Raw genomic sequence first — 24,606 nt, forward strand, 5'->3', positions numbered from 1 at the left:
TCTCCTCTGAACCCACCTCCAGTTCCTCGGGTGGGGAAGAGGGAGAGGGGGTGGGACACCATCCCTTAACCACCAGCTGCCGCTCTGGCTCTTGGTGGAGTTTCTGTTTTCCTGCTCAAATAATTTAACCTGCCTGAGCCTTCGTTCACTTCCTCTCCTATAAATGAGTAACACTGACTTCCGAGGTACAGGATCAGCATTAAGGACTAGGCAGATGCTTGTAAAGCGTATTGCACAAAGCACTTGCTCCACGAATGGAACTCCATTGCTGGATGCGCGAGTCGGATAGCTCCTGGGCACGGATGCTCATTTGTGTCTCTGTCAAGATGTGTGCGTACCCACCTGTGTGTGCAAGGGAGAGTTATGTGTGGGCTGGGAATGGGGCACCCTTGTGAGTCAGCTATTGTGTGTGTCATTGCCTACAGCTGACCCTCGGGCTGTAAATCCTGCCTCTATGCCCGCTAGAGTGAACACTTTATAGCCCAAGGTCAGGCCCATGAATCATAAGTGGGGCTGGCAGGAAGCAATCAGGCGGGCTGGGTGGGGCCAGGCTAGGGTGGGGAGCTGGGCTGGAGGAGCTCCCAGTGTTGGGACCACTTGGCCAGGAGCCCTGGCATCTCCTGCAATCTCAGATATCTGGGAGCCCGGCTGTTAGCAGGGTTGCCGTTTCCCCGGAAGCCTCTGCTGGCAGGGGGCCCTTCTCTACAGGCAGCGCCGCTCACACTGGGGCTGTGAGCCCTGCCCATGCCCCTGCAGGACAGGCCTCTCTTCCATTCTGGGCGCTAGCACTGCCGTCGTGTGAGCTGCACTCCGGGCCTTGGAGGATGTAGGCCCTGAGCCCTAGGCCTTCCCCTGGTGGGTGTGGAGCGCCTGGCCCTTTGAGCCAGATGCTTTTATTTCTTCTTTTCCTTTCCAATCTGTCTTGGGGAAAGTGGCCCCAATAAGGCAGCCCTTTCACTCTGAAACCTTTTTATGACTCCAGCCATAATTAAGTCGAGTAATAAAATTTTTCAAATCCAAATAGATATAATTAACATTTAATGCCCCTGGTTGGTGCTGGTGGCTGGGCCCATTAAGAGCGCAGTATTGATTGAGAAGGTGAGCCAGCTGGGCCTGCTGCTGGGCCAGGGGGGCAGAGGTAGCTGGAGCCTAGGGCTGCCTGTGGGCGGGGCTGCAGCCCAGGTGTGAGGAGGATGGCAGGTGGCCAATCCCCACCCCTGCCTGGGGGACCAGGGCGTGAAGAGTACAGGCCTGGGTGGACCCGCTTCTGCCATTCGTCTGCAATGGCTCTCCCACCTTCAGTCCCTGTGATTCAGGCCTCCCTTACCACTGCGCACGTCTACACCAGCCTGCACGCTGCCTTGCCTGTACCTGAGGCCTGGCTCGCTCCTGGAATTCATCAGGCTTCCCGAGGACAAGGCCATGTCTTCTCCCTGAGGAGCCCCCTGCCTTCAGGCATGCTTCTTCCCACTCTTTCTCTTTTCTGACTCACCCTGCCCAACTGTGTGCTTCAGGTTGAACTCTAAACCCAGCTGGTCAGATAAGAAGCCTTACCTGATTATACCTCCCTACTTCCAACTAAACGTCACATCCCCCAGGAAGCTGGAGAGTGGTATAGTGGGGGGAACATTCCTTTCATTCCTAGCCCTCCGTTTCCCTGCTGGGGGGCGGTAGGTAAGTCACCAAGCCTCTCTGAGCCCGTGTGCTTCTCTGTGAAATGGAGATAACAAGAATATCCACCTCCTGAAGGTGAAGTAATGTCTATCTTACTGTCTCCATTTTACTTGTTACAAAACAGGCTTAGAAAAGGCAAAACCCTCATCTGTGTGTCTTATACTTCTCTGTCTCTCCCAGTAGTTTAAGTCATTTACATAAACAACACCCGTGCTGGGAACTACAAAGAACAAGATGATTCTACGACTAGGGTCGGGATCCCGGGAGCTCCTGGTCTGGAGGGGGTACAGTGCAGGGCAAGGGGTTTACACAATCCGCTGGTTTAATGAAGGTTGCATGGAGAGGTGTGCAGGCTGTAGGCCAGTGATGGCGAACCTTTTGAGCTCGGCGTGTCAGCATTTTGAAAAACCCTAACTTAACTCTGGTGCCGTGTCACATACAGAAATTTTTTGATATTTGCAACCATAGTAAAACAAAGACTTATATTTTTGATATTTATTTTATATATTTAAATGCCATTTAACAAAGAAAAATCAACCCAAAAAATGAGTTCGCGTGTCACCTCTGACACATGTGTCATAGGTTCACCATCACTGCTGTAGGCCCTGGTACAAGCTAAGATGCAAAGTGCTATCGGAGAAATGAGTGACAGTCCTGGGCCCCCGGCAAAGCCAGATATGAGGACAGAGGAGCGGCCAGGGATGGACAGGGTACACTGGGGCTGATGTGTGGCTCTATGGTTGCTGACCCAGGTCTGGTCCTTAGAGAATGCAGTTTCTGTGGTGAGCACCGAGCTGAGGGGTGGGCACTGGTGCCAGGCTTCACAGGGATGGTATACGACATCCCAGCTCATCCACTCAGTGCTTTAGAAGGGCCAGCTGTCGGGGCAGTCGCCCACATGATACCCTGTGGTGCGGTGGGCAGCCCAGGCCCTGCTGAGCAAGGAGAGTCTAGGTAGGGGCTGAATTCCTTCCTCTGTCTTTGCTCCCACTTATCCCAGCCCCCAGGCTTGTAGTCCTCTGTTCTCCGTAGCTCAGTGTTCCCTGTCCTTCAGGGGCCTTCCTCCCAGGGCACCTCCCCAGCCTTCAGGAGCCGCATTCTTCCTCGGAGCTGTCCCGCCCAATGGGCCTTCCACCTCCTGCTTCAGGCCAGACCTTCCACTGAACTGAACTTGAAGGAGTCTGCTTTCTCCACGGCCCCCTCTGGAGTGTTTGCTTGGCCGTCCCCAGCACCATCTGGGTCCTTTATGCCCAGGCTCTCACCCAGGGCTGCTTCCTCAGAAGCCCACGGCCAGTGGATGCCGCTGATACCAGACAGAACTAGCTAATAGGAAGGAGGGTGGGCATTAGCTCACCCCGCCACCCATCCCTTCACTTGACATCACTCACTGTGCAGGCTCTGATGAGAATATAGACAAGTAGAGTGTGATTATAATGTGACAGGTAAGGCTTGGAGACTATGGACACATAGTCTAGCCCAGTGGTCGGCAAACTGCAGCTCGGCAAACCGTGGCTCGCGAGCCACATGCGGCTCTTTGGCCCCTTGAGTATGGTTCTTCCACAAAATACCAGCCCTTCCACAAAATACCAACTTCTGCGCATAGGCCACGAAGTTTCAATCGCACTGTACGTGCGCGCCCGCACGCGGTATTTTGTGGAAGAGCCACACTCAAGGGGCCAAAGAGCCGCATGTGGCTCGCGAGCCGCAGTTTGCCGACCACAGGTCTAGCCTAAAGGTTCAGATAGGGCGGCTTCCTGGAAGGGCACCGTGCCAAAAAGAGGTTTTCCCCGCAAAGGGAACAACATATGTAAAGGCCTAAAAGTGGGAGAAAATGCCCCATTTGCGAAACTGAAAGGACGTGGTGTGCCCAGAGCGATGGCGTGCACAGGGAGAAGTGGGCAGGTGAGCAGTGGGCTACACATAAACGCCCTGGCAGGCCTTGCTGAGGAGCCCAGGCCTTTCACGTCCCAGCTCCAGTCCCTGCTGCCGGGACTCGGCTATTGACTCCTCTGACTCAGTTCTCTCGTCGGTGAAATGGGGATAATAATTCCTGCTGCCTCCGCCATGCGCAAGGATCAAACTGCTCCGTGCTGGGCCAGTGCCGGGCTTATGAGGGTGTGCTTGTAGACACGGCCAAGACACTTCATTCTGCAAAGCACCCTTCTAGTCACAGCCTTGTCTGCCCAGCCAGCATGGCTCAGTGGTTGAGCACTGACCTATGAACCAGGAGGTAATGGTTCGATTCCCGGTCAGGGCACATGCCCAGGTTGTGGGCTCAATCCCCAGTCTGGGGCGTGTAGGAGGCAGCCAATCAATTATTCTCTCTCATCATTGATGTTTCTATCTCTCTCTCCCTCTCCCTTCCTCTCTCTGAAATCAATAAAAATATATTTTAAAAATAAAGATTGGGCGGAGGTGGGGTCACTTACATTGTGTGGGGGGGGGGGGCATCTATAAATCCTCCCAGCTCTGAAATGCCAAGGCCATGTTATTCCCCAGCTCACAACACACCCTTGGCTCCTAATGCTCACAGAACAGAGGCCCAGGGGAACCCCCACCAACATGTGCCGCCCAGACCCTATGACTCCCTCCATCCTCCTACTCAGTCACGCTCATCAGCCCTGCTGGGCCACCTCTGCCTTTGCCTTGGTCATTGCTCCCCACTTCCTTCTCTTGTCATCCTGCACTCCAGGCTCCAGTGCCCCCTCCTCCGGGAAGCCCTCTCCTCCTCTGAACCCTGATCTCATTCTCCTCCCTCCCACTCCAGCCTCATAGCAGTACCTTCTATGCCCAGCCTGTGAGCTTTGAGCCTGGGCCATACTTCTTCCACCCCCAAAGCACTGGCCCCAGCACTTTGAGGGTGTTCCAGGATTAGGTTTGGAACAACTCATGATAAAAAAGAAAGGAAAGAGCAAGGAAGGAAGGGCAGACAGACCAATGGACGATGGGGAGGAGGGCACAGGCCAGGCTCTCCCTTCAGCAGACCCAACCTGAGCCCTGGCAGGCTGCACCCAGATTCCTTCCCTCGGCCCCGCTCTGTAATTCAAACGGAGAGCCAGGACATGGAGCCTGGGCTGAGGGCTTTTAACTAGGGCAGGGGTCCTCAAACTTTTTGAACAGGGGGCCAGTTCACTGTCCCTCAGACCGTTGGAGGGCCGGACTATAGTTTAAAAAAAAACTATGAACAAATTCCTATGCACACTGCACATATCTTATTTTGAAGTAAAAAAAACAAAACAGGAACAAATACAATATTTGTATTTGCATGTGGCCCGCGGGCCGTAGTTTGAGGACCCCTGAACTAGGGGATGCTGGTGGCAACAGGGCTCAGAGCCCCTGGTGCAGCGGGTGACAGGCCGTGCCTGGCCAGGCCGCCCAGCTGCCCCGTCTCAGGACCTCTTTGCACTTAACCTCCAGCCCAACCCCCTCGCAGCTGCCTTCCTCGGGACACTGGCCTGTGTTGTCCTGATGACCACTGTCCCCTGCGCCTGGGGAGGGCCAGGCCTGTGTGGAAGAAGGGACTCTAAAGCCTGTGGGCAGAGCCTCCTAAGCCTCCCCTATTGTCAGCCTGCCCCACCCCCACCCCGCCGCACTCCCAGACCCACAGCTGCTCCCCAGTTTCCCCAGCAGGGCAGGAAGACATAACGAGACAAACTCTGTGCAAGCCCCTGTGCTTCAGGCTGTGCAAACATCTCATTTACTCATTAAAGCAACCTGGAGGCCAGTTACTATCCTCAGTCTCTAGGTTTGAGGAAATGAAGATTCAGGTAGATTCAGGCACTTGCCCAGAAGATGCATGGCTCGTAATGCTAAACTGGGTTACAAGGCCAGGTCTGAGACTCTACAACTCGTGTTCCACCCTCCCTGGCTCCCTGCTAATGCCTCTCCCCACCTCAGCCCAGCCCTGGCCTGGGGTTCTGCCTGTGACTGAGCCACCCGGACTGAACATAGGAAGTGCGGGTGGAGGGGATGCCAATGTGGAAAGAAACAAGAAGTCCACAAGCTTGAGGGGAGAGGGCAGTGTTTCTGGTGGGGAGATTGGGTCCAGAGCTGCTGTGATGTCTTCTCTCACTGTCTCTGGGTCGTGGGGAGACGGTGAGAAGCCCAGTAGGTGGCTGCAGAACAGACGGGGAGCAGAGCCTGCCCAGTCTCCTCCCTCCGCGCAGACCACCACCACCCCACCCCCTCTGTTCCCAGGACTCAACAAAGGAGGAGGCTTCCTTCCCTGGTCCCTCCCATGACCTAGACCCAGCAGAGGGTCAGGGGGCCAGCGGACCTCACATCCTGCTCAGGTGGGCTTAGCTCCTGATGTGATCACTCTGGCCAGATGTTTTCAGTGTAGTAGACAGACACTGGACTACAGGAGCCAAACGTTTCATGTTTCAGCTCTCTAGAGACAACTCTGGACAAGTACTTTTACCTTTCCCCACCTACAGTATTAACTATCCCAGGATATTAATAACAATAATATCAAACCCTTGACATAAAGGGCTTATATGTGCTAGGTGCTATTTAAAAGACCTCATTCATCACCCCATTACTCTTTCCATTTTACAGACAAGAAAATTGAGGCACGCATCACCCTATGAAGTAGGTACTTTTACTCTTTCCATTTTACAGACAAGAAAATTGAGGCACAAAGAAGTGAAAGTAACTTTTCCAAGGTATTCAAAAGGGTCCTTTTATTTAAGTGGTTAATGAGAAAGTGATTTCTAAAACCATAGAGCTAGCCTGGCCAGGTGGCTCAGTGGTTGAATGTCGACCTATGAACCAGGAGGTCATGGTTCAATTCCCGGTCAGGGCACATGCCCAGGTTGTGGGCTTGATCCTCAGTGTGGGGAGTGCAGGAGGCAGCCAATCAATGATTCTCTTTCATCATTGATGTTTCTATCTCTTTCTCCCTCTCCCTTCCTTTCTGAAATCAATAAAAGTATATTTTAAAAAATAAAATAAAAATAAAACCGTAGAGCTATTCGTAAAGGTTGACGTGCTTTATAAATGCAGAGGTAGTGGTGCCCAGGAGGCCAGATGGTGGGCAGGGCTGGGAAAGAGGAGGGTCCCTCAGAGAAACCTTGATTTAGAAAGTAAAGCCCTGGAGGGGCTTTGCCTGTCCCCACACCGGCCACACACCCACACACACACACACACACACACACACACGCTCACACACACACTCACACACACTCACTCACACACTCCCTTTCACCTGCAATCAGGGCTGAACTGATGCACATACTTCCTTTCTGCCTTTCCCACATCCCAGGAAAGGGAGCCCTGAGGACGGAAGAGAACATGGAGCAAAGATAAGACTCCCTCCTCCCCTCCTCCCCCCGCCTCCCAGAAATGGGCCTTCCAGAGAGAGTGTGGGAATGCCTAGTCACAACTAGATGGCCAAGTTGCTTCTACCTCTGCCTGGGGCAGATGCCTGAGCTCCATTGCTGAGGCCAGGATGAGCTTGGTGAGGCATATGTCCCCTCCCCTCTTGCCCACTGTCCTGGCTCAGACTGGCATCGAGAAGGAAGTATGGCAGAGGACCAGGAAGGTCATCAGAGAGGCTAAGGGGGCATTCAGTCCTGGGATAGGACTAAAGCAAGGGAGAGCCCAAGCAAATGTTGGGTTTAAGGGGGCACAGAGGTTGGGCTGAGGTGAATATCAGGATATAGCTCCGAAGGTGGGACCTGGGGTTATTGGGGGAATTAGAATTGAATTCGGGTTCATATGGAAGTTCGGACAGGAGGGCTGGGTTGGCTCAGAGGACTGGGGTTAGTTTTTCTTCAGAGCTTCCCTAGAAACCTCCTGATTTGTGCTGGTCTAGCTGAGCCCGTCTCTGAAAGAGGGATCCCCAACAGTGAGCCAAGGCCTCTGGTCTGGGGCTTTATTGAGGAAATAGGGGTGCGGGTGAGGACTGGCTTTGGGAGGGACAGAGGCAGTGTCCCCCACTAGGCAGCCAGCTAGGTTAGGCCCCTGCTACTCACAGGGTGTCCCGCAGACCAGCAGCAGCTCCCCTAGGAGCTCTGTAGAAATGCAAAATCTGGGACCTGCTCCAGAGCTACCCAATCAGAATCTGCATTTTGACACAAACCCCTAAGTGTTACCCTTGAAGTTTGAAAAGCTCTGGGGAAGTTGTCTTGGCTGGGAGCCTGAAGGGGGCTGGGGCTTGGGAGGGGGGAGCAGGGGAGGCCAAGGGGCACGCTGCACCTGAGCTGCTCCAGGGCCTCCTGCCTGACACCCCCTCCCAGTGCTGGAGCCACAGCGACACCTACTGACCACGGGCACCTAGGCCACTCCCTCCAGGACATCTGGACTCTATATGGTCCCCCCCCACCACCACCACCACTGTGTGGACCCCACCCTGAAGCAGGCTTTCCTGCGTTCTGGAGGTCTAGCTTCCCCAGTTAGGCTGAAGCAGGTGTAGGATGGACAGGGCCTCAGGATGGGGCAGGGCTGGGTGCAGGCTGGCCTCTGAGGCCCCAAAGCGAAGAAGGTGTCCATGCTCAGCAGCACATACCATGTCCCTGCCCGCTCCACTACGCCCTCAGCCAGAATGGACAGGTGCACCTTCCCGTCCCAACCAGCATCCCAACGCCCCATGAGGAGGTGGGATTTGAACCTCTGTCTAAACAACTCGTGCTGGAAGTGGACTTTTAAGAACTACAGCGATTGAAAAGCAACTCAGGGGAGGGGAGCAGCTAGGATATTTCTGATCCAGAGTGTGACTGCTGGAGACTCCCATGACATAATTCTAAGTCACTAGGGGAGACTGAGGCCAAAGGGCAGAGAAGTAAGAGGATGGGGAAGGAAGTCAACCCACCTTCAAGGCAGGGCTCATCTGACTGACTCCAGGGGACCTGGCTGGTCCAGAGGGCCAGGCTCCAGAAAGAGGAGCCTCTCTGGCGACGGTAGTCCCCCTCCCATCATTCCCAGATCCCAGTTATTGCTGGACCCCCCATCTTCCTCCACCCCCCCCCCCCCATGCTCTAGTCTGCTCTCAGCTATGAGAGGGGTTTGCCTGAGAACTAAATGATTGTGATTGCCATTAGTGGTGATTAGTTAAAACATCAGAGTCTAAACAGTCAATTGGTTCTAATAATTAATACTATGGCTCAGCTGTGATTGAGAGAGAGTGAGAGAGAGGCGGTAAGGGGGTGGAAAAAGAAGAGAGACCGGAGTCAGGATCAGCAGAAGACCTAGCTCAGTGGCTCCCATTCCTGACCCACATGCCAGGTACCATGCCAACATGTATCTAGCTCCTAATTCTAGGTGCTCACAAGACATTTTAATACATTACATCACTGGGTTATCATAACCACCCTATTAGTCTCTGTTTTATAGGTAAGAAAAATGGTGCGCAGGACGGTAAAAGCTAGCAGATACGCAGTACAGTTTGGTGAATGAATCGATGCATAAATGAATGAAGCTCTCAAAACTGAAATTCAAACCTAGGTTAGCCTGACTCTAAAACTTTGGGGGATAAAGGGGACATGGAGGGGAGAATTTACAGAGACAAAAAAGAGAGAAAACACACATTCACTCTCCTCTTCTCACCATCTCCCTCTTATATACACACCCTCTCACACACATACTCCATTCTCTCTCTGTCACATAACACACACACCCTCTCATCATAGATATACACACCCTTTTCTCTCTCGCTTTCTCTCTCTCTCTCTCTTTCCCTCTTTCCCTCCCTTCCTCCTCCCTCCTTTGTCACTCACACACAGAGAAACCTCCACCACATACCCCTTGCTCCCCCATTCTTCCCTCCCCTCCACCCCTGTGTGCCCTTCCCTCCTATCCACACCTCACACTCTCCTCACTCACACTACATCTCCATCATTCACTCCTTCCTCTCAGTCCCCTGCACACCATTCTCTCACACACACCCTGGTTCACACAAACATCTCTCAAGCGGCTCCCTTCCACCTGCCTCTCCCGTCTCCTACTCACAGACACAGTCCTCGCTCTGTCTCCCAGGCCAGCCTCTCTCTCACACTCATACAGTCACATATCTCTCTCAACCACGATGTTTTCTTTCTCTTTCACACACTTCTTTCTCTTTCTCCCATTCTTACTCAGGCCTCCTTCTCTCACACACACTTCCTCTTTCTCCCCTTGTCTTTCTTTTTCACTGTTGTATCTTAGCTCTTAGAATATCACTTGGCCTGTAGTAAGCACTCAAAGGGTGTTTGGGAAATGAGATAAACATGCCCACACTTCCCTGCGTGCTTCACACACACACACACACACACACACACACACACACACACACCATTTCCTCCCTTCACACTCCATGCCACACACACACACCTCTCTCTCTCTCTCTCTTACACACACAGGTACACTTTGGGCCAATCCTAGAACCAGCCCCATACTCTCCTGCTGTCTTGACCCCTTCAGGAGTCAGGCCCCAGAGGCCTCGGCTGGCCTCTCTTCATCTAGGCTTGCTAATCTTTGAACTGTCCCCAGATCTGGAAGGGCCAGGGATTTCCCTGCCTGGCAATGGTGCCGGGCTTTAGCCCAGGCTCAGCCCCTCCCCACCTCTCCCAGGTCACCCGCAGAGGCAGAGCGGCCAGCGAGAGGATGGCTGTGTGTGCATTGCTATTAATCACCCCTCCTGGTCCGCTAACGAGGCTAATGCGGTAAGTGACAATAGCCCATCTTGGTTCCTGATTTAGGGGCTCAGGACGGAAGCTGGGCTCCTGGGAGTGAAGACGTGAATTCTCCACGACACTAAACCTTCAAATAAATCTCCTCCAGTCAGAGAAGCCCAGGGCACTAAATCCCATGCGCTGGTAATTGAAACCCTTAGAGCTTTCTTGGGTAGGGAAATTGCTGAGAGGTGGAGGGTGGGAGAGAGAGAGAGAGCAGCCTGGGGGTTCCGGGTGGGGTGTTGGGCTGGCCTGGAGACTGGCAGAGGGCTCTGTGCTGGAGGAGGCTCCTGGGGACCTGCTCTGAGCACGAGGGTGTCCTGGCGGCATCTCTATCTGTCAGTGTTTCTAGGCATATGGTTCTACTGTCTGGTGTGTCGCGTGGTGGTCAGTGCCCACCCTCTTCTCACCAGGTCTGTGAACACTGGGGTTTTCTGAACAGCAGTTATGGAGCTTCTACCCTTTAACACCCTTGGGTTCTCTGCCTCTCACTGACTGTGAAGCCAGGTTTCATTTAGGCAAAAGGAGTTTTCAACATTACCTCGTTGGATTCCTTCCCCTCTTCCCACTTCTCTCACCCCCACCTCTACCACCCACCCACCGTCATCTTTCATCCTTTCTGGACATTCTCCTGCAGTCCCTTCCAGTCCTCCTCCCATTAACTTGGCCACTGAATTATTCAACAGTCACTACTACCCACTCTGTGCCAGACCCGGTGTCATGCCCCAAGTGTACCAGAATGGATCAGAAACCTCCCTGCCCTCAGGAGCTCAGAGTCCGCAAGGGGAGACAGGTGGATAAACACCTAATTGCAGTGTTATATGTGTGCAATATAGAGGCATAGACATATAAGAAACAGCATGGAAAAGAGAGTAATTAACTATCAGGGAAGACTTCGAAGAGGAAGTATTGTGTGGTATGGTCTTGGGGGTTACCAGCTGGCCATGGGGAGATGGATGTCGTGGCCATTATTGGCAGTGAGAAGACTAAGTGAAGGGGTAGGTCTTGTACCGCCATCGCACACAGGGTTGCTGGAGTGGATATGAGGTTGGAGAGGGGCTGGTGTGATAAGGAGTTCGGAATTTATGCTGTGGACTTTGGGAGCCGAGGAAGGTCTTCAGTGGCTGAATGATAGGATCAATTTGTGTTTGAGGAAGATCCTTCTGGACGTGGAGACAAATGGAGAAGAGGGGAGAGAGATGTCTAAGGAGGCTTAAGAGTGAAGACGGGAGATGATGATGCCTGGACCAGGGCATGGAGAAAAGGAGTTGGTTCTGAGGATGCTTAGAAGGTACAAACAACGAAGATGTTGATTTACTGGATGAAGGGGCCTGAGTACAGACTGAGTCCAGATTGCCAGTGTAGGGAGGTCTGTGGATGGTGGTGCCATTCATTGAAATAGAAAAAGCAAAAGGTCAAGTCTAGAGATAGATGAGTCCCGTTTCAGGCAAGTTGAACTTGAAGAGCCTGTGGGACCTCCAAGTAGAGAGCCGAGTACACGGTGACACAGGTGGGTCAGGGCTGGAGGGACGAATTGAGGGAATGAAAGCAGAGTAGAGATCACGCATAGAGTGTGCAGAGAGAGGAGTGGATGACTGTGAGGATAACAGCCAACGTCAGAGGTTAGTCGAGTGGAGAGGTTAAGAGCATGGACTCTGGTTAAAAGTCCAGCACCACCCCTCACCGGGTTGCCATGGGCACGTTACCGAATTTTGTGTGCCTCTGTTTCCTCCTTTATACTAGGAAAATGGGGATTGAGAAGTACAGTGCTTGGCACAGAGTAAGCATTTGATCGGTGTTACCACTTCCTTTCCTCATCAATCCACTCCTACTTATCCATCACATCTCAGCCTGTCTCACCCTCAGGGAAGCCTTTCTGGATCCCTCTGAGCAGGCGATCTCCATCTTACAGGCTCCGTAGCGCTGTTCACCTCCCTTTGGCACAACTGCAATTTTACAGTTTTTAAGTAATTATTTTATGGCCTCACTCTTGTGTAAGCTCCATAAAGAAATAAATTTCATTGTTTTTTAGATCTTGGTGTAGTGCCTAGTACATGGAAGACAATAAATATTTATTGAATTAACAAATAAATGAATATAGCTGGAGTAGCCATTATATTTGGCAAATGATGACCATTAGGGATCTGATTGAGAGCGGTTTGAGTGAGCGTAGAGTGGTGGGGGTGAAAATCAGGTTGCAGTGAGTGAGGAAGTGTTTAGGAGATAAAGGGGTATGAACAGCAAGGAAGACTCCCCGGAGCATCTTAGGAGAAAAGGGAAGGAGAAGGAAAGGGCATTGCCTCCAGGTGCATTATGGGATGAGTTGTTGAAGTTGTGTGCGGGGGAGACTCTTGCATGTATGTGCTGATGGAGTGAAGCATGAGGAGGGAAAAGGGGGGTGCCGGAGAGAGGCAGGACCACCACAGCTTTCGCAAGGAACGTGGTCAGGAATAGGGTTCTAAGTACAGCAGCAGGGATTAAGCTAAAACGGGAGAGGGCGGGTACCTCTCCACCAAAATCAGAAGAAAAAAGGAGGTGAGTGTGGATCTGGAAGCTGAGGGAATCCATGCCTAAGAACTTCAAATCTCTGTGAAGTAGGAAGCAAGGCCACCTCATGAGAGAGGGGGACAGTAGATGAGGAGGGGACTCAAGATAGTAAAATATTATTGGATTTTCTCTGTGGGAAAGGGGAGATAGGGCTGATGAAGGGCATGTAAAACGATTGCTGAGCAGTGCTGAAATTGGGCACCATGATTTTTTATTGGCACATATCTTCGTGGTTTTGTGATTTTTCTCCAGTTATGTTTAGCCGCTTATGTGTCTGAGACAAAAACGAGAATAGTTGGATAGTGGAAAACACAAAGGCAGTAACAAGCATGAGTATGTTGGCAAGAGAGGTTTGCAGGGATGCTCCCTGGGGTCCAGGCTAGAACTGTGTTAGGGGAGATGGGAGAATAAAGAGAGGAGCAAGTACACAGGCCATGAGAGGGCTCAGGGGGAGAGGCCTCTATCACATAGTCCTCCAGGAGGAAGTGGAGTGCAGGAACAATAACAGGAATGGGGGTCAGGCCAGTGACGGGGTTTGGGGTAGACAGGTGAGTGTCAAAGTCCTCAACGAATGTGGAGAGAGGGGGATAACCGTGATAGGGATGCAGGGTGGTTCTTGACCTCAGACCCATAGGCGGAGAAGCAGTGGCTGGAAGTGGCAGTGAGCACTAAGGAAGACACTGACCCTACCTGCTGGCCCAGGAGCCTGGAGTGGGAGAGCTGGCCCAGGAGCCTGCACTGAAGAGTTCTGCAGGGAGTGGTGTCTCGGGAGATATGTGGGTTTGGGGGAAAGCCGAGAGAGGAAGGAAAGGGAGTAGCGCCTAGGATGGAGAGGAGTTTATTAGCATGGTGCTCAGTCCCAAAGGGCATGATGGGAAGAGAGCAAGGAGACATCAGTGGAGCCCCCTCTGCCCACCTCCTTCCCCAGCATCTCTCCTACACCCTGCTTCTCTACCCCACCTCCCGCAACCTCGCATCTCTGCTCTTGCATCATCCACTTCCACCCGTGGTCCCCATCCCATTCAACACATCCTTCCCTCCTCTTCGAACCCGCCTCCCGGTTCTTCCCTCCCCAGACCCTCCTCCTGCCCTGCCCCACCCAGGCCGGCCTGAGTGAGCAGGAACCCCTGCACCTTCATTTCTCAGGTCACTGCTTGGCTAATGGGCTATTAATTTGCTCAATCGTCCCCTGTGAGGCAAACTCAATTTCTGCCAGCCAGTCGTCCCTCCCTGTCGACAGCGTGATTGATTGGAGGAACAGCTGTCACCGCCCGGCTGCCTGCTCCCTGCCTCTTTCCCTTCCAGTCTGTACCACCCCTCCTCCTCGGCCGCCACCCTGCGCCCAGGAGGCAGCGCACCCCTGCCACCTGCCCAAGGATCTGTCGCCAGCAATGAAAAATGACAGAAATATTTAAGGACAAATAAGGTTTCCCAACGCAATTGAAAATGATTACAGGCAGCTACAGATGGGGCCAATCTGATGCGCAGCAGCAAATCAAATCGAATTTCCTTATCGGCGTATTATTTTAGGCGTTATCTGGCACGTTGATGCAGTTATCAATTCAATTTCAGCCGCTGGTCCGCTGTTTACTGTCTCGCCTTTGCTGGGAAAAGGTAAACATGCTCAGCCCAGCAAATTAATTTCTGGCTGAAGCCAGAGGCTGCAAAGGACTGCTACACAGGACCCACGGCCCCCACCTCGGCCCTGGGCCCCAGTGGGCCAGGCTGGCCAGGCCTGGGGCAGGCCGGAGCACGCCCAGGGAGCAGAAGCCCCACTAGCTGCCTGCCCCTGCCTGGCCCCAGCCCCAAGCAGGATTCAGGGCTCCTAGGAGGCTGAGGTGACCGCTGTGGGCTCTGCAGCTGCTGCCAGGGAGAGGTGAAGGTCTCCCATTAATTCCCAGCTAAAAATGACAAATTCATCTTGGACGACAATTAAATGAAGTCAGTAATTGATGCTAATTGATCTCCAGATGCGAGGGCTCCCCTCAGCCTTAGCAGCACGTGGCTGTCTTGCTCCCTGCCCACCCCAGCCCTTCTCTTCCTCGACTTCTCTCTGCATCTCTCTTGGTCCTGGCTACCCCTTAGGGCTCTGGCCTGTTGACCCCTCAGGTCTATTGGAGACAGCTGGGCTGGGCTGGGCTGGGCTGGGCTAGCAGGCAGTGCCTGAGGCCAGGCAGCTGGCCCGCTGCCATCCAGCCCTGCAGGCACTTTTAAGCAGCGCCCCAGGTTCCACCCACCAGCCTAGAAAGCAGGTAACACTGCCCTCCTTAGCGGTTCAGGATTTATGGCCCACAGCTGTGGAGGTTCCCACTTCATTTTTATAAGCCCATAGTCGGAGCCAGCAGGGGGTAAAGCACACTTGGATTTACTTTAAACAGTACAGTCCTCGCATTTAGGCTCCATGGCAAGGAAGGCACTGGGGGAGAGTGAAGTGTGTGGGCACACGGGCAGGAGGATACAGGTACCCTCAGTCTGTGTTTGCATATATGCATAGGTGCTCAGGTGTGTTTGTTTAGATGTGAAAAAATACCCACAGTTGTCTGAGCACCTGTCCCACACATGTCGACATTTGAGATGTACTTAGTGCATGTCCACCTGTGGATATTTTCCTGAATCAGGCCCTTTACTCCAAGGGAACTCTGGGAGGCCCACCTGCCCCAGCCACCACTGGCCTGGCCCAGCCCAGGGCGCTCTCTGGAAGTTATTAGCTGAGAGAGGAGGGGAACGGAATTGTAGCTTTAGGAGAGGAGAGAGACTACAGTTGTGTTTGGGACAGCCAGGGTCAGCCATGTGAAACAGCAGTGGCCCCTAAAGCCACACGACCTCTAAACAGGTTAGGAGCTCATGTGGCCAAGGGTTCAGGCTCCATGCCCAAGACTCAGTGAACTTGCCTGTGCCTTGGCCCAGCGCCCTTGGCTCCAGGTCCAGCCCAAGTTTGAGCCTAAACCTGTCCACACAGGCTGACCTCCACCTGCCTGTCTGGCAGATGTTTGCCACCGGCCACCCAGGAGCCGTGTCTGACTCAGTCTAGGCTCCCTCTGTTGCTAGAGACAGTAAATAGCGTCCATCACAATAGCGGTGAAGGCACCAGGAGCAGGAGGCCATGTGGAGCGGGCAGAGTGGAGGGAGATTGGAAGATGGCAACGGCCCGTGGGCATGAACCTGTCACCCCTGTGTATTATACCTGAGTACATATGTCACATGGAAGGAACCTGGTGCCGTGTGAGGAGGTCTGCACATGTTTTATGGAAGGAAGAGGAGCAAGTGAAGAAAAGCATATCCAGTAAGAGAGATGACCAGACCAGGGCCAGGGTGGGGACAGGGAATCCGAGAAAACCCCACATCTCCCAGCTAACATCTGCGTCTTTGGAGGGGAGGGGATTAACAAGGTTAGGGATCATTACTCATTCATTCAAGGAACATTTCTTGATTTCTGCTCTTACTACTACAATACTATTCTCTTACTTTGGGCTATGCCTTCTGCTAGATGCTGGGGCTACCGCAGTAAACAACTTACTCCTTGCCCTCAAGAAATGTATGGTGTGGGGAGGGAGATAGACACGGATTAGGCCATTATAACATGGTGTGACTAGAGGTAGCACAGAGGCACAAAGGAGGCACCTAGTGAAGTCTGGGGAAGCCAGAGAAAGCTCCCTAGAAGAAGGAATTCTGAGTCTTAAAGGATGAGTAGGAATTAGCCAGCTTGTGCAAATGGTCCCTGCCATATCCCTTTTGGTTGCTTGGCAAGCCCAAAGCAGAGACAAATAGGCCTATTTGGTTCCCAAGTGACTCTGGAACTGCTAAAAATGTCACCTCTACCCCTCGAGTACCAACCACTGCCTTGGGGTCTGGGCAGGAGGGTGCACAGCTGTTCTCAGGGCATCTCTGGGCGTTGGCAGATAAGCATGGGCCACAGCTAAATACACATCTCTCCTCTGCCCGCCCCACCCCCACCTCCTCGACCAGAGATGCCTATTAATCCTGACAAATGATGACTTACGAACATGTAATGCAAACTGATTCATCATACATTCAAATCCGCCGCCCCGCCCCAGCGGGAGGCCCCAGCCAGACAAGTGTATTACACGGATAATGTATTTGACGTATTAATAAAACCAGCCGCATTGCTCTGGCGCAGGGACTGGGGAATGCCAATATACGATGACAGATCACATATTGATGAAATCCAGATGTTTGGAATCATAGTCTTGGGGCCTTGTTCATATTGACTGAAGGTAAAAAATGCCGTCTGTCAGCATGTTAACTCTTCCTGCCCCACACTCAGCAGAGGTGCCAATCATGGTTTTCTGGAGAGAAGAGAAGGAGGAAGGGGATGCATGAGAGGGGAGAATGGATGAGCAATTAGGTGGTTTGGATGGATGAAGAATAGATGAAGTGGAGGGTAATTGCACTGTGGATATGATGGGTGGATGGGACACTGTTTATACCCTATATCCTTGACCTCTCAGCAGCATGTGACCCAATCCATAACATTCCCCCCGTTCCTTGAAGTCCTCCCTTCTTCACTTAAATGACATCACACTTGTTTTCATCTTCCTCTTGGCTGTTCCTTCTTAGTCTTTGTTGACTTAAACTTCTTCCACCTGTTGTAGTTACACTTAGGGTTCTGTTGCAACCTCTTCTTACTGTACACTCTCTCCTCAAGTGATCTCACCTACTCTTAACATCATTCTTTTATTCATTCATTCAGTAAGGATGTATTGACTATTTACCATATGCCAGACATTGTTCTAGTCACAGAGGATGCAGTAGTGAGCTTCAGTTCTTATCTATATGTCAATGTCTCCAGTTCCATAATGATCCCTGCCTTACATATAGTGCCTCCTCAGCATTTTCACATGGACATCAACATGTCTTAGTTCCTCAAACAGAGTACATCCAAAACAGAGCTCATCTGCTTCCTTGCCAAGACCGCTGCTCATCCTCCTGTTCACAAGTCAGTAAATGGTCTACCTCTAGCAGTTGCACAAGCCAGGAACCTTGGAGTCATCCTTGACTCCTTTCTGTCCTTTATCCCCACGTGCAGTCCACCTGCTTCTGTTCCCCATCATCATCGTGCTAGGACCAGCCACCGTTATGCTTCATCTAAGCTAGTGAGATAACCTCCTCAACAGCCTCCTGCAGTTGCCATTAGAAAGATCTTTTTAAAATGCAAGTCTGATACATCACTTCCCTGCTTAAAACTCTGCAATGGCTTCTCGCTTGTATGTTTTTAAAAAATCATTAATGTAATTTTTAGCATCCTCCAGGTCCTGGCCTCTATCATTATATCTCAACACTCTGCCCTCGCTCTCCCTGCTCCAGCCACACTGGTTAAGAGCACCAGTTTTGGAGTCAGAAAAAAAAAAAATCACTAATGTAATTTTTAGCATCCTCCAGGACCTGGCCTCTCTATCATCATATCTCAACACTCTGCCCCTCGCTCTCCCTGCTCCGGCCACACTGGTTAAGAGCACCAGTTTTGGAGTCAGAAATACCTGGATTTAAATCCCTGCTCTGAACCTTCTAGCTTTGTCACTTCATTGTTCTGCGCTCCCTTTTCCTCATCAGTGTGGTAGTGATAATAAACCTAACCTCAACAGGACCAGTGTAAGGATTAAATGAGATGAAATGTGTGCAGCACTAACCCTACAGCCTAACATATAATAAGTCAATAAACAGTTATTGTTATTATGGATAAAGGAATGGATGGGCGGATATATTGACAAACAAACCAATAAATGGGTATATGGGTCCGGATGGATAGGAAGAAGGAACTCCATGGAGGCCAAAAGGACCAGGTACCTACCTACCGAGTGATGCACAACCTTGATCATAGCAGGGAAGAAGGCCAGATACAGGGCAAAGCCAGGCTGGTATCGGGATGGGGTCAATACAGGCACAAGCAACAAACTGTGCCAGTGTCCTCCTGGAGATACTAATGACTCATCACCTGTCCGCAGCCTTGATTTAACTGGATACTCACAAAGTCCTAGGAGTTCGTCGTTATCCCTGTTTCACACAAGAAGAAACTGAAGCTCAGAAGTGTTCGGTGATTTGCTCCAGGTCTCACAGCCACTAAGAAGTAACTCCACTGAATGTTGAAGGTTCTTCTGTGTCTTGGTCACTAGGAAATGGAGGCCCTTCTAGGGGGTGCAGGGAGAGGAAGGACAGGACACACACACGTGTATACATACAAACACATGCATAGACACACGTACATACTCTTAGAAGTTCCAGCCTCCAATGCCATTTGTCTTTAGGGTTAACCCTCGCCTTCATTTTAACCCTCCTCCTCCCTAAGTCAGACACCAGGCAGTCAAGCCCATCCTTTTAGGGTCTGTAGAGGAAAGATCGTGCCGCTGGGATTTGCTGCTTGAACAGAGAGGTAGGAGTGGAAGCCCGGGCAACAGAACTGGGACAAAACCAAACAGGCCAAGCCAGAGAGGCCATCACATGGTGGGGAGTCGCAGGGCCGAAGGTGGATTAGTGACCTAAGGAGGGAGGACTTCCCCTTTGTTTTTTTGTTTTGTTTTTAAATATATATTTTTATTGATTTCAGAGAGGAAGGGAGAGGGAGAGAGAAATAGAAACATCAACGATGAGAGAGAATCACTGATCGGCTGCCTCCTGCACGTCCCCCACTGGGCATGTGCCCTTGACCGGAATGAAACCTGGGACCCTTCAGTCCGCAGGCTGACGCTCTATCCACTGAGCCAAACCAGCTAGGACAGGACTTCCCCTTTGAACGAGACCCTCATCCTCCAGTGTCCAGTTCTGCACAGGCCTCACGTGGAAGGTGGCCTAGGAGCAGCTGTGCCAGCCCTGGAGTTGCCTGCTCCCAATGGTCCGAAGTTCCCAACAGAGGGGGGCAGCAGAGGGCTGAACTGGGACCCCAGGTGCCCAAGGCCTTGTTCCAAGGCTTGAGGGCTGGACCACCAGAGTCTGGCCCAGGCAAGGAAACAGCTAGTTGGCTTGACCTCCCCTCTCTCCTCAGCCTGCCCGTATCCCCCTCACAGCCACAGCCAGTCACTTCCTGTTGAAGCCTCTTGTGTTCTGGTGGGGAAGGTATTCCAGCAGCTCAGAAAGGGAAAGAGACCCTCTAGAGGTCACACAGCCAGGGAGCCTCTAGGCAGGGCCTGACTCTCCGCCCTGACTCTGCAGTCACCTCGAGGCCTTTTGAGCTGAGGATAGGGTCAGGGTCCCCTCTGCTCCCCGCTCTCCTCGTGCTCCCAGGGATACCTGCGGCAGGCAGAGAAATGGAGGTGGCAGGTGCCGTGGGAACGGGGGTGGCGGGAGGGAGGCGCGGTAATGAATGTGGACGGGAGGCGGAATGAGCGATCCATCTTTGCATGGGAGGGGAGGGGGCTGCGGGCGTTCCCCCCACACACTCACACACTCAATCAGGCGCTGTCAGACCTCCGGCCGCCTGGCATTTTGGTGAAGAATCTCTCAGCTAAAAATTGTTGTCAGTCCCATTTCCTCGTTATCAGTGCAAGGGCTGAGGCAGCGCCCGGGGATTAGCAGGAGCGGCGAGCGCCCGCACCCGCCATCTACTGCCGATAACACTGGGCCTCCTGCCTCACCTCCTCCATTCATCATCTTTAGCACTGACAGCCCGTCCCCGTCCCTGTCCCCATCCCCTCATGTTTCCCGTGTCTCCCCACCGTGCTGCTCAGACTGGCTCCTGACCTCCCTGGGGAACTAGGCCTCCTGCAGAGGGACAAGATAGAACATGGGCCCAAATGACCTAGACCCACCTGTGGCACAGGGCTTGGCCAGCTATGGGATGGGAGGTGAGGGCAGGAGTAAGGGATGCTCAAGGAGAAGATGCTTTTTGACAGCCTGACGCTGGTGGGCTCGGTCTGCCTACCTGTGATTTCTGCATCTGATGGACAGCTGGGCTAAGGATTTCTGGAGGCCTGTCCGGCCTGGGAACTGTGGAAGGGGAGAGCCAGAGGATGCCTCCTCCCAGGCCGAGGAAGAGTAGGGGGCTGAGGACTTTGTTCCCACCCCCGCAAGACCACGGCCCCCTCCTCTGGGCCATCCCCAGCGGTTTTATGGCCCATTTTATGGCCACTGTAATGGCCCAGGTCAAAAGCTTCAGGGAGCTGTATTCTGGGAATTATGCAAACGAGGAGCAGGCCCAGGGCCAGAGTATGGATTTTGTCATTAAACCTGGGCAGGCCATGTCGTTAGTGCAGTAAAACCCACGTCATGACCACAGGTCTCAATATAAAATTATAGGGAACACAGCGGGGGAGGGGAGCAGGAGGCCCATGGCCACGCTGACACCTGCCACTCCAACCCCTGAGAAAACGGGGTTGGGATGGAGAGCATCGGCTGCGGGGTTCCTCCGCAGATCTCTGTCAATGCTATTCCTGATGCTGGGAGTCAGGAAGAGGGCCCATTGTCCCAACAGGGAAACTGAGGCCAAGCTTCAGTTTCAGAAAAGTAGATCTCTGTGGCAGCAAGACAGATGAACTGAGAACGGGTATATGGGAATGCTGAAGGCTGGTGCCAGGCTTGAGGGAGGAATCTGGGCTCTGGGAGCCCTAAGAGCCAGAGTTGGCATTCCAAGCTAAAAGGGGCTTAAAGCCTCATATTTCCACCTCAGGCAGACCCCATGCCTTGGATCCCCCTCTTTCTCCAGTCTCCTCTCTATTCCCCCCCACCCTTAAACCCTAAGCCTTGCCTCAGTGATCTGTTTCAACAGCCTTGTCAACTCTCTTATTCATCTTTCTCCTAGCCCCTAGCAGCCGTCCTCTTGCCCCTTCCTGCTCCACCCAGAGTACCCAGTCATGCCCCCCTCAGCCCTGACCAGGGCTGCACTGGCTCCAATCACTAACTTTCCCTTTTGGCTTCCCTACTAGTTTGTGATCTCCTTGAGGCCAAGCGTGTGTTTTATTTATCTCTGAATTCCAGCTTCTCCTGGAATAATACCTGAAGTAGAATAATTGTTTAAGAAATATTTGCTGAACTTACAAATAAATGAGGCAGTGAGGTCAAGCGCTAAGCACAGGGGTCCCTTCCAGTTCTGAGCCTCAGTTTTCCCATCTGTAAAATATAGGTAATGGCCTGGAGACTATCTAGGGTCTCACTCACCCTGAGATTCTCTGGCTGAGTGAAGTGAGAGGCAGAGCTAAGACTCAAATCCTCATCTCCTCACTCCCAGACCAACGCTACACCGGCTTCTCTTACTCAGAGCTGCCTGCCAGCTGTCCCCTGAGCATCTGAGGCACGGCCACGGCACAGGATCAGCAGGGCCCCTTGCCCTCCTCAGAGACCTAGTCACACAGACTAGATAGAACCTTACCTTCCCCATCCTGACACAAACAAAGCCTCCACAGCTGACACCCCAGCTCTGTGAAGGTCATCTGGCTTCCAGCACAACCTGCTCTTCCTTCCTCACCTCCCTCCCTTCCTCACCTCCCTCCCTTCCTCACCTCCCTCCCTTCCTCTTCTCCTCTCCCTTGCTTCATCTTTGAGCATCTAGTCTATGTCAGGTCTGTTTTCAATTGTCTATAGATATAAAGATGGATAAGAAATGGTCCCTGCCACAAGGAACTCAAAACTCATTCATTCATTCATTTGCTCCCATTCTCTGCCTGCAACACTTCTAAGTCACAACTTCAATTTCATTCTTTTGGTTAACCATTTTGTTTGTTTGTTTGTTTGTTTAACTCCTCAAGACACATACCCAGAATGAATTACTCCTTCCTTTGAGCTCTCAGACGACTCAGTCAGGCATCCAGGAGAGCTGTGGTCATCCTCAGGCTGTGTCAGAGGGAGGCGGGTTCTTGTGCTCGGCCAGACCTGGGAGGTCCCACAGGCATAGCATTGCTAGATTTAGCACATAAAAATACAGGGCATCCAGGTACATTGAGTTTTAGAAAAACAATGAATAACTTTTAGTCCCATGCAGCATTTGGGACATACATACACTAAAAAGTATCCATCCTTTATCTGAAATTCAAATTTAACTAGGCATCTTTTTTTTTTTTTAATTTTATTGACTTTTTACAGAGAGGAAGGGAGAGGGATAGTTAGAAACATCGATCAGCTGCCTCCTGCACGCCCCCTACTGGGGATGTGCCCGCAACCAAGGTACATGCCCTTGACCGGAATCAAACCTGGGACCCTTCAGTCCGCAGGCCGACGCTCCATTCACTGAGCCAAACTGGTTAGGGCGGCATCTTATATTTTTAAACTGGCAACCCTCTCAGGCAACCATCTTGATCATCACTGGGACAGCTTATTCTTTCTCAAACTGATTTTGACCTTCTCTGGGCCCCAGTGGGCAGAAGAGACGGGGAGAAAAGTCCAGGCTTAGGCTAAAGCTGTCCTTTCTTTCTACAGTTAAAGTTCACATGGATAGGCAGGGATGTTTCTGGATGAATGGGGCTCCTCAACCCTATACCTACTAGCAGAGGCCAGCGGAGCCCTGGGTGGGGAAAGTGGCAAGGGAGGGGGTTTAGGCGTCCCAAGGGGGTGTACTAAGCAACCTTCAGGCTCCTTCCCAGCAGGGTGTGTTCTGGTTACGGTCAGGGACAGAGTGGGGACAGAGTTTAGGCTCCCGCCAGCCCCCAAGCCAGTATAGCCAGCACTACTGGTATACGCATGTGCCCTTGTGTATTGGGACCACACAATTCGAAGGATATTTTGGGGGAGCGCCCAGAATCTGAGACTCACAGAGGCCAGTGAGGTTAGCCAAGTGAGAGGTGGTACAACCTGAACCGGGAGAATATAGATTCCAGGAATATCGAAGGTGAAAACAGACAGGACTTGGTGGTTAAATAAATGTGGGGGTTGAGGCAAATGTTACTGGCTTGGGCGACTAGGTGAATGCAAATGTCATTAACTGAGATGGGCACTGCTGAAGGGGAGCAGGTCTGAAAAGGGGGGAAAGGGGGGAAAACTCCTTTTTGGATTGTTGAGTTTCAGATTCTCTGGGAACATGCAGGCATTGGTGTCCAAAAGGCCTTTGGATATAGGGGTCTGCAGAACATGGAGGGACCTGGGGTAGGGATACAGATTCTGGAGGGCACAGGTGGGGATGAGGGCCAGAAGAAGGAACAAGGTCGTCCAGCATGCAGAATGAGGGAAGAAGGGGCTGTGGGGAGAAGGAACCCTGGGAAAAGTGAGGAACTGGGAGAGAAAGCCACCCTGGAAGATGGCATGTACCTGGGTCCTTTCCAGGCTTTTCCACTCGACTGTGAGGGCCTCGAGGGCAGGAAATAGATCTGACTCTAGTCCATGTCCCACTGCTGAGGGTAGGCAGTGGACAGTGTTGAATGACTGCAGGGATGGATCTCCTTTCTCCCTCTTGTCTTCCTTCTCCAGATTTTGGGAGTGTGGAAGCAGTGAGGGGACAGGAGAGAGAGAGGGGGACCTGGTATTCTGGGCGATGGTCTGATTAAACCGAGACCTTCACTAACCTGTGTGAAATGAAGTGATCAAGGTTTGATTGCCTAGAGCAGCGATTTTCAACCTTTTTCATCTCATGGCACACATAAACTAATTACTAAAATTCTGTGGCACACCAAAAAATGTTATATTTTTTGCCTGTCTGACAAAAAATATAGGTATAATTTTGATTCATTCACACCAGAAAGCTATTGTGTTGACAGTTGTCATTTGTATTATTATTATTATTTTAAATTCTTTATTGTTTAAAGTATTACAAATAGTATTACATATGTCTCCTTTTTCCCCCATTGACCTCTCCCTGGCCACC

The 24,606-nt window shown here is 52.0% G+C and overlaps 1 protein-coding gene across 1 annotated transcript in view; it reads left to right on the forward strand.

Annotated features, from left to right (window-relative positions):
- The window catches only part of RNF220 (ring finger protein 220), a 228,736-nt gene that overhangs the window by 166,461 nt on the left and 37,669 nt on the right, over positions 1 to 24,606 (forward strand). The gene's annotated exons all lie outside the window — the stretch shown is intronic.

This window comes from Myotis brandtii, unplaced genomic scaffold (assembly GCF_000412655.1).
Source record: "Myotis brandtii unplaced genomic scaffold, ASM41265v1 scaffold235, whole genome shotgun sequence".
In the NCBI taxonomy this organism is placed as follows: Eukaryota; Metazoa; Chordata; class Mammalia; order Chiroptera; family Vespertilionidae; genus Myotis; species Myotis brandtii.